Source organism: Centroberyx gerrardi, chromosome 18 (assembly GCF_048128805.1).
Source record: "Centroberyx gerrardi isolate f3 chromosome 18, fCenGer3.hap1.cur.20231027, whole genome shotgun sequence".
NCBI classification, from domain to species: Eukaryota; Metazoa; Chordata; class Actinopteri; order Beryciformes; family Berycidae; genus Centroberyx; species Centroberyx gerrardi.
Window position 1 is genome coordinate 19993748 of NC_136014.1, and position 10603 is coordinate 20004350.

Genomic DNA, 10603 nt, shown 5'->3' on the forward strand with positions numbered 1-10603 from the left:
TTTCGTGCCTTCAGACCACTCATGCTGAAAACACAGGTTTCATGAGGTGGAAATAGTATTTATCTGCAGCGTGTCAGCCGGCTCTGCCGTTGCCTATCCATCCATAGTCTACTTATGTCGTGGAGGGAGTTTGGAGGTCATGGTTTTCCCATGCTTTTGGAGAAGTTTAAGTGGTAAATTGCGATGGTTGTTGGTTGTTTTTTGTGGTTGTGTACAACTCAGTGGGTAGAGCATGGCACCAATGCTGCCAGGGTTTGTGATTTGGCTCCCACTGGGGAGGCTCAAAAAAAGATGGATGCACTCATGCTGCTTGGATGAAAGTGTCCAATATACAGTGTAGAAATGAGGAATTGTCTCTGAAGCCATAATGCAAGGAAAAGGCAATTTTTGAACTCATTCAGAACCTACATGAAAAGGAAACATACAAAATACTGAATATTGACTATACTGACTTTGGTTTCCCTTTGGATAATGTATACAGTGACAGGATGAGTTAGGGGTTAGAGAGACCGCCCCATAACTGTGAAATGTTCTTGAGCAAGACACTGAACCCCTATCTGCTTACACTGGATAAAAGCATCAGCTAAATGCCTAAAATGGAAATATGACATCTTTTGTGTAGTTTCCTTAAGTTGGCCACCTTCTGAAAAACTTAAAAATGCAGGGAAAACCCTTGAGACAAGCTCTAGTCCTGCCTCATACATACAATTAGCCCAATATCTATCGGATTAAGAGAGTTCGAGCTTCATATTTTAGCTTGCCCTGCAGAAAGCCAGTCTTGTAATCGAGTTAGTTTAATATTCAATACTGTATTGCCATGTTAATGAGGTTGAATGGACTTCACATTTTCCATTTCAGGCATTTATCTGATGCTCTGAGCAACCGAGGTCAGTACCTTCTTCACGGGCAATTCGGCTGGACACATTTCACATGACTGGGATCAAACCTGTAGCCCTTCAGTTACGGCACAGTCTCTGTAACCACTAGACCAAACTTTCACTTCAGTGGAGCTCATGTTATCCACAGTCACATAAACTCACATTCAGAAGTCCTTAGTAAAATAAATAAATAAATAAATAAATGTACATTCCTCAGTCCACTTGTTCCCAAAACTCCATGTTACCACATATTTCACTCTCCCGGTCGAGAAGTGTGAGTACATTCTTTAATGAATTAAAAAAGGAAGCGCTTATGTGTTGCATGTGTCCTTTCAGCCAACTTAACCAAGGTTCAAATGCCTGATGGCTTCTAGTTAGGGCTGTTCCTCACTTCTAAACCCTCCTTCCTGGTAAAAGAAGCTGGAGGAAGGGATTTATATAGAGTATACAGTGTGCTGTGTATGTGTGATGTAACATGCCCATTATTAGTCTCTATACTCCAGTCTGTTATGGTTATTAGTTATTTTGAATACGGGAGTTATTCAGAATGAAGCACTCTGCCATGCCTGAAGGGGCAGCCATGGTTTAGACACAAAGAAAAGCCTTTCAGTCTACAAAATAACTTGCAGTTCACCAGCACCGCTTGTTCTCCCTGCATTCATCTCTCTTCCTCCTCTCTCCCACTCTGTCTCCCTGTTCTCTCTCTCTCTCTCTCTCTCTCTGTCTCTCTCTCTCTCTCTCTCCCTCAATCATCTCAGCTCTAGAGGCGACAACATATTGCATGCATGTCCCTGAAAATGACAGAGACTAACTTCACCACCTCATTTATTTTATTCCTTACAGGTTTCTGGGGACAAGGAAGGGAAGCTACGCTGCTATCTGCCTGTAAGAGAGAAGAGGGAAAGTACTATTGTACTTGTCTCTGAAGCCAAGTACAGAGGACTACATCTCCCACAATTCTCTAGCTCTGCCACCGCAGACTGTGCTGGACATTTCAAATCTCTCCTTTCTCGACCACCCAAGAGAGGCGATGGAGGATTAAATCACATGCTCCTTCAAGAGTAATCACAACCCGAACCTGCTGAAGGACATAGAGACTGAGCTGCAGGATTCGTTTCCAAACTCTATTTTGCAGCACTGAAGACCCCGTTGAATCTTCTCCAGGAATTACTTATCTCACTCGAAGGGACCGTTCTGAAAAAAGTCAGCAACAATTGATGTTTTTCCAGTGAGGGCCCGAGTGAGATCCAGCCACAGCCCACTGGAGGGTCTCGAAGCAGACTTTGGGGAACGTCGACTCAGAGAAGTCCACCGAGGTGATGGGTAACAAGAACACCATCCCACCCAAAGGCCCCGGCACTGGGACCACACAGAACGAGGAGGGGACGTCCAATGATGCTGCCATAGGTACAATACTTTTATTTTTGTCTAACATGTGATTGCTGTGCGTTTTTTTTTATGCTTTTGGACCCCAGAAACACTATCTTTCTCTGCAGTGTCAGCTAATGGGGAGGATAATGATACCATAAAATATAATATTCATTATAGCTCATTCATTAAAATGCCTCACAGAGTTAGTTTATCGTCTTTAGACTGACATTATTAATCTAGTAGTGGAGAGAGAGAGAGCGAGTAAAATGAAAATGCACATTATTCTGCAGAGAACTGCTGATTGAAAGCTTTGCAGAACATGTCTCAGCTTATCTTCCATCTGTGGACTGTGATTTCCCCACATACTGTAGTAGCGGTCCGGTGTAAACAGAGCTTACAGTAAGATGATCAGGATGATGCAAAGCTTCCGGGAAGCCTCGGCGGATATGTTCGGATGCTTATACTGTACTATACAGCCGGACCTGATGAGCGATGTTATATAACAATTGTACAGTACAGCTAATAGTGACTAATTGTCACAGTAATGGCTGCAGGCGAGGAGCTGACAAGCTGTCACTGACAGCGACCTGCTGAGGTAACAGCCTGTTTGTCAGTCGGCTTCAGCATCAACCTCCTCCTTTGGGGCGGCCATGCCAGACACACACACACACACACACACGGTGAATACATACACACTGACATGCAGACTATCGTTGTCGAACTATAAAGTGTAGGAAACAGGATATTTTAACAATATTTCCTGAGGCACAGTGAGGTGTAGTCTATCGCAATAAACTGAAAACCAGAAACCACCATTTTTCATTAATTACACTTGACGTAATAATCTGTGACATTTTCATATAAATAAATGTCTGTTTTGCTGATCTGTATCACTGATTATATAATATGATATAATACAACAGTGATTCAACCTATATCCAGTTCCTGAAAGCTTTTACATTTGCTGTTTTAAACACCCCGGGTGTCTGGTAGGTTTTTCCTGGGAAAAATCCTCTGACAAACAGGAAGTGATGCGTTTTACATTTCCAGCAGCAGCAAAAGCGGTTTGTTTAGAATAAGTAGAAGAAGAACTGGCTAGTTAGCATGAGCAGCGATAACCACCGTGACTGAATGGACAAAGAAAAGAGCGCCACCTACAGAAACTCAAACTGCATCAACAGGAAATCAATCAGAAACACCACAGCAATGAGTGCTTATCAGTAAAGCTAAAGCCAAAATGCTTAAAAATGAGAATGTCGCAGATTACCAAAACATCCAAAAGATCAGGTTTATTTTGTACTAACATTATGTTTGTTTCTGCTGTGTGTTTCTAGGAAGCCTCTCCAGAGACGGAGCGCTGAGCCCCGGCCCGGAGCTGCTGGCCGCCCTGCAGCACCTGGGAGAGAACAGTGACGACACACTGCTGCCACACTCCCTGCACCAGGTGTGTGTATTGCTGTATGTGTGTGTGTGTGTGTGTGTGTGTGTGTTGAGAAAAAAAGAGAGAGGAGCTGAATACAGTACAATTTATTTTCCCAAACCCAGCGGGAATATGTGCCTTTATTTAGTCAAACAGAACAGCCTCATGTTGTGTGTGTGTGTGTGCGTGCGTGCATATATTTGTGTGTTTGTGTGTGTGTTTGTATGTGTGTGTGTGTGTGTATGGCGGTCCTCCTCTGTGACCTGATCCCAAAGTCTCTGTTCTCTGTTTTGTAAAATGTCATCCTCTGGCGCTGTGTTTCATCACCTCATTTTAATAAGGCTTCCTTCTGTGGCTGTGAGACGAAATACCAAAATAAACCCCAGAGCTGGTATCTATTAATCATATCAGAGTAGCTCGTTCTTTGTTTGTTTCTTTCTTTCTTTCTTACTTTCTTTCTTTGTTTCAACATTCTACAATTTTTCTCAAAATTGCATACAATATCGAAGAGTTTCATTACTTGTTCCTGCAGTTATTACAGGTTATGGAAGTAAATGCAATGCTTCTGCTCTTTTGTTCAGTTCTCTTCTTCTGGCTCACACCACCCCCGCTGCCTCAGATCATAATTATGGTGTTCAAACAGACATGCTGATTAGAGGTGTGATAACCATAGTCTAACTGTTTTGGTTTGGCTGTGTGTTCTGTCGAAAAAGATCAAACCAACAGATCAGCTGTCTTCATGTTGCTCATGTATTATGCTGGGGACGATAAATTCCTAACTGCGCTTAGACAACATGATTAAATTTTCTCAGCTATGCCAGCGCCTTGAGAAGCTTGTAGTTGACTTTGCTTCACTGCCAACTCTAGTAATCGTGGAACAAAGACATAGTTGTTTCTCCTCACATACCAAGAAAGGAAAGGAGAGGCAACACTGATGCTGAAGGTTGATTTTAAGATCAAGCCCGACCCGTACAATCAGTGGCAGACTCATTTGGTAAAAGGCGATACTGTAAATCAAGACTCAGTAATGTGATCAGAATCATCATTATTTGCACTCTAAATACAAGGAATTTACATTGGTGCATGAGTCAAATACACACATGACTGGCATTTGTCAATTCATTTGCAGTGCTAGTGCAAGCTAATGAAATAAATGAATGAATTCTTTCAAAATCAGAAGTAATTTCAAACAGTTTCATTGATTATTCTTATACCTATACAGCTTATACAGTATATAAGACAAGAAGGCAGTGCAAGACAAGACAGTAGCCTATCTGGTTATAAATAATACATTCAGTAGTAAGGCCTACATTTAGCAGCGACATGCTCAGTGTCTCTCATACTGTATCGACTGAGACATGGAGGTCCATATTTGGTCATATCTATTAAGATCTGCTGTTTTGGTATTTGCTAAATTGGAATAATTGACGTTCCTGAATTTGTTTGTAGGAAACTGATGTTACTCAAGATAGAACAAGTCAGAAACATCCCACAAAAATGTCTTTATATTTACAGAGAGATAGAACAGGGACACCGTTGTCTCACTTGAATGTTTGCAGGCATCTAACTTCAGATGTAACGCAGATGCTCTGCGGTGAACATTATCTGTACACAGTATGCTGTTTAAATAGTCTCGACAAGGGGTGGGAAATTCATTAAAGATGCTGTTGTTATTCCCGTCACTTGAATATAAATATGGTCTTTGAATAGTTGATGCTGTTGAATATAACATCTGTCATTAACCTAGAACCTCATTTATCCCTGTGTGACAGTAATTCTTACGGAAAATGAAATGCTTGGTACACAGAAGTGCATCGAAATAAAAATATGAACTAAAGTATATAACTGTACTTTCTGAAACACTCACTTTTATTGGTCATTGTACCAGTTTGATGGATAGGTTGGTCCAAGTGTTAGATATGGATAAACAAGGTTATACAATAAACAAAGTTATACAATACTGTCTAAGTTCAATACTTTACTGTCCCTGATGGAAAAGTTTCTTTTTGTAAGCTGTTATTTACAGTAGATGCAGAATACAGCTACATTTTTTCAAAGAGCATCAATTAAAACAGAAGGGAAGGAGAGAATGATTGAATAACCAGTGAACCTGACAGGGGGTGAAGCGTCTGCCTGTGAGAAATAAGCAGGTTTAAAATATGTGGGATGAGTGAGAACTTCAGTCTATTTGATTTAGTCTGTGGTCGTCTGATCCGATGATCCGATAGGAGCGGCTCACATTCTTCATACAAAGTGTAGCGAGGGCTGTCTGTTACACTGTAATATAGTTGTTTTTTAAAGCTCTAATAAACAACCTTTGGTACTGGTATTGGCATAGACAGTAGAGACAGTAGAGACACTAGAGAGAGTGTAGACAATATAGACAGTAGAGACAGTATAGACAATATTGACAGTAGAGACAGTATAGACAATATTGACAGTAGAGACAGTATAGACAATATTGACAGTAGAGACAGTAGAGACACTAGAAAGAGTATAGACAGTAGAGGCAGTATAGACAATATTGACAGTAGAGACAGTAGAGATACTAGAGACAGTAGATACAATAGAGACAGTAGAGAAAGTATAGACGATATTGACAGTAGAGACAGCATAGGCAATAGAGACAGTAGAGAAAGTATAGACAATATTGACAGTAGAGACAGCATAGACAGTAGAGACAGTAGAAATAGTAGAGACAGTAGAGAAAGTAGAGACAGTAGAGAAAGTAGAGACAGTAGAGACAGTAGAGACAGTAGAGACACTAGAGACAGTATAGACAGTAGAAACAGTATAGGCAGTAGAGACAGTATAGACAGTATAGACACTAGAGACAGTAGAAACAGTAGAAACAGTAGAGACATTATAGACAGTAGAGACAGTAGAGACAGTATTGACAGTACAGACAGTATAGACAGTAGAGAAATCATAGACAGTATAGACAGTAGAGAAATCATAGACAGTATAGACAGTAGCAACAGTAGAGACAGTAGAGACAGTAGAGACACTAGAGACTGTAGAGACAGTAGATACAGTATTGACAGTACAGACAGTATAGACAGTAGAGAAATCATAGACAGTATAGACAGTAGCAACAGCAGAGACAGTAGAGACAGTAGAGTCTCAAACACCAGTGTCTCTCAAACTCAAGCTGGGGACCTGAAATATGGCTGAACGGTCTTTTGTGAAGTTATTGGGTAACACTAGAAAATAGAGTTATTTTCTAGTGTTTGCTTTAACTGAAGCAGACCCTGAAGGTAACAGTACTGTTGTTTGCTGGTTTCCTGTTTACCACACTGACAGCAAAACGTTTACAGAATGCTGCCATACAGAGCAAAGGGCTCAATCACAATTAGGGGGGGATAGTCATAAATATCACTGTTGAGCACTGTTATACCCATATGACACTGAAGGGACACAGGTATGAACAGGGTGCAGTTTGAGTAGTGTTGAGAGGTAAAGGCAATTAAACTTGTATTACAGAACAATCGTAGAATTTCAGAGAAAGCTTGAAGGGAAATGTCCCCATCTCTAAATTTGCTAAATCATGCAGTGGTTATGAAAACATAGGTACAAGCGTCCGGATGGGACAAAGTTGAGAGAGACACGCTAATCCGGACCATAAGTAGCTGCATGTGACTTCGTGTCATGTAGGTCGTCTAATTGGCTCTGCCTCTTGGTATGAAGCTGTCATGTGACCTTCGTCTTTGAAGGGATTTGGTGAATTTCAAACAAAAACATTTCCGTTTGATTGAGCCGCCTAATTAGGGCTTGACGACGATGTTGGCAGCACCATATATATATATATATATCACTATAAAACATCCATCTTAACAAGTCATTTAGTCTCATATTCAGCCTTCAAATATTACTTTTCTTCTTAAAACAAGAGAAAAATTCTGCCAATGTGGTGAGATAGCTCCACTTGATTCCAATGAAGTTTCACTTGTTTCAGGAATCTTCTATAAATGAGTGTCAATATTCTACAAAATTCTTGAAACAAGTTGATTTGTATTGGAAACAAGTGAAATTATCAAACCCCATTGGCAGATTTTTTCACTTATTTTAAGAAAATTACTATTTTAGGACTCAATAAATGACTTGTTAAGTTATTTCAGAAAGCTTTTTTGAGGTATTTTCAGTAAGGACTATGTAAGGACTCATTAGCTCACTGAGAAGCACAAAGGATGCTGTCAGCCTGTATTCTGCGTTAGCATGTATGAACCTCTGTGTGAGTCAGTGTGTTTAATCAACTCTTTCACCTTTCTTTTCAGATTGCCGAGGCCTGCTCGCTCAAAGAGGACTGTATCCTTTCAAGTGCTCACTGACCTTATATCTCCATTTTTATGTGTTACATTTGCCACTCAATAGTATTTCACAGCTGTGTTGTGACTGAGCTAGAATGACACTTGTAGTGATTTGACAAAAAAAAAAACAGAGTAAAGGAGCGGTTTCCACTGTATGGGTCGAAGTGCTTCCATCTGCGTTGGTTAAACAGGAGTTTCCCCTCGGTGAAGGTCCTCAAGCAGAGCAGCATTGAGGCTTTTCAAGTTGTCATTTCCCCCAGGGAGGGGTTTATTTGTCCTGGTCTGGTCTTTTATTCTTGTAAATAGCGTATGAGTATTGTAAGATAAGATAAGATGAAACGTTATTGATCCTGTGGGGGAATTAGTTCATTGCAGCAAAGCAGCAAAGGTAGGATTCAGCAGGGAAAAAAGGCCAATAGAATATAAGAATAAGAATATAATAGAAAATATGCAATAAAAATAGAATAGAAACAATTGTGGGGTTATATAACCACACATATGCTGTTGATAATTTCAGCATACGTTAAGTAGACTGTATGGGTGGGAAATATGGGGAATGAGTATGGATTCTATCTATCTATCTATCTATCTATCTATCTATCTATCTATCTATGTAGCTAGTTAAATATGTATAAACACAGATAAATAGACAGATACTTAGAATACTACATGGAAACATAAAAGCATATTGGCAGTAGAGATATACAAAAACAATCATACCAAAACAGCTCCTGCTGTTAATCTTTCTGCCTGTCTGTCTGTCTGTCTGTCTGTCTGTCTGTCTGTCTGTCTGTCTGTCTGTCTGTCTGTCGGTCTGTCTGTCTGTCTGTCTGTCTGTCGGTCTGTCTGTCTGTCTGTCTGTCTGTCGGTCTGTCTGTCTGTCTGTCTGTCTGTCGGTCTCTCTGCCTGTCTGTCTTTCTGTCAAATTGTTCATCTCTTCGTCTTTACCTCTGTCTGTTCGGCTGTTTCTCAGCTGGTGGGTGTTCCCCATAATTTGGCCCAAAGCCCTGAAGGCCTTGCAGTAGTTTCCTCTGGCTCCGGCTCGCAGGGCCTGTTTGTGCTGTTGCCCTGGCAACTGTCCTGCAGCAGGGAGGACCGTAGTGTGTGTGTGTGTGTGTGTGTGTGTGTGTGACAGAGAGTGAGAGAGAGGCGGTGAGAAACGCTCAAGGTATAGGGACAGAGGAGACAGAAAGTAGTGGTTTGAGGCTAAAGGGGAGGGAGAGTATGGGACGGGGGTTTGATTAGGAAATATTTTCATCTGGATCGACTTCAGCAACGTCCCATTTAGATAACGAAACTATTTCACAGCCCCGCACTTTGAGCAATTTTGACAGCCAGTTATTTCAGTTACTGCAGATTATATACTAGTGAATGCTTACGGAGTTTACAGATGTTTCAGATCAGTGTTTTCTACGTGCTATGTGTATTTCACGGTCTTTGTTTGTAGAGTTTCATGCGTTTTCCAGATTGCTGATCGCTGCTGTCTTCAAACAACAATGTTGATTCTGAACTCATGAATAATTTATAATAATAAGGTGTAGAAAGTGGTCATAATTTCACTTGAAATTGCCTTTGAAATAAGTAAAAAAAAAAAAACCTCTCTACCTCTCCTCAGTTCTTATTCCCTTTCCTAGCAATTCACTATCTTACATGATTATATCAGAGTCACAGGAATATTTTGTTATACCTATTGTCGGGACACTGAGGCTCTTACTGTTGCACTCCTTACTATTGGTCGCTTGTAATTCTGCTGATTTAGGAATTTAAGCTTATTCTGCTGTTGCACTCACTGTAAGTCACTCTGGATAAGAGCATTGGCTAAATGCCTAAAATGTAAAAGGTATTAAGTATTAAGTCTTTGACCTTAGAATCGATTCCTATGAAATGTGCTTTTTATTTTAGCAATAGTATTCCTTTGCTGCCTTGGTGCAGTGTTTGTAGGAAAATATGCTGTAATGTGTGTGGTACCATCTCCATTCATCCCCTCTCACAATGTCCGCTAACTGTATTCACATTCCTAATGGGTCAGTGTGTAATTTCCTCTCTATGTTGCTATCTTTGATGCTATCAGACAATTTCCTGTCTTTTTTTTTTTTTTGGCATTTATTACTTACCAAGACTGACTTAAAATGAATGAGCAGGCACGGCTTCAGTGTCTTCTCTTAATCCAACCTGTGACTTTTCAGTTATGGGATAGTCTCTGTAACCACTTGGTCACCTGAAGATCTCCAAAATGAGTCTCCACATAAGCATCAGTCCCAGGGCAGAGCCATTTCTGTATATGTTTTGATTTAAGTATGAATTTATGTTTTGGTGTCATGCTAAAAGTAGTTAAGAAGCCCTGTTACACAGTATGACCGGGTGTGTGTTAATATGTATGTTGGTGTCTTTAACTGTTAATGCTATCAGACCAGTGGGTTGTCCAATTCCTGTCTTTAGTCCTTGGCGTTATACCACTGCTGCTGGATGAAAGTCTCAAATCTTAAAAAAATATATAACCTTTTAGAAATTGTAGGGTCATAAAACTGAATTACCACACAAAGAACCAAATGAACCTTCATGTAAAACCATAAAAAAATCATGTGCTATTTTATAGTATCACTGGACGTGTTTTACTGTGTGTCTAT

The 10603-nt window shown here is 40.3% G+C and overlaps 1 long non-coding RNA gene across 1 annotated transcript; it reads left to right on the forward strand.

Moving 5' to 3' along the window:
* The first annotated feature begins 1817 nt into the window (after positions 1 to 1817).
* Positions 1818 to 7968, forward strand: LOC144542805 (uncharacterized). Its single transcript, XR_013507469.1, has 3 exons — positions 1818 to 2285; positions 3584 to 3693; positions 7944 to 7968. It is a non-coding gene; the product is annotated as an uncharacterized LOC144542805 (long non-coding RNA).
* The last annotated feature ends 2635 nt before the right edge of the window (positions 7969 to 10603 follow it).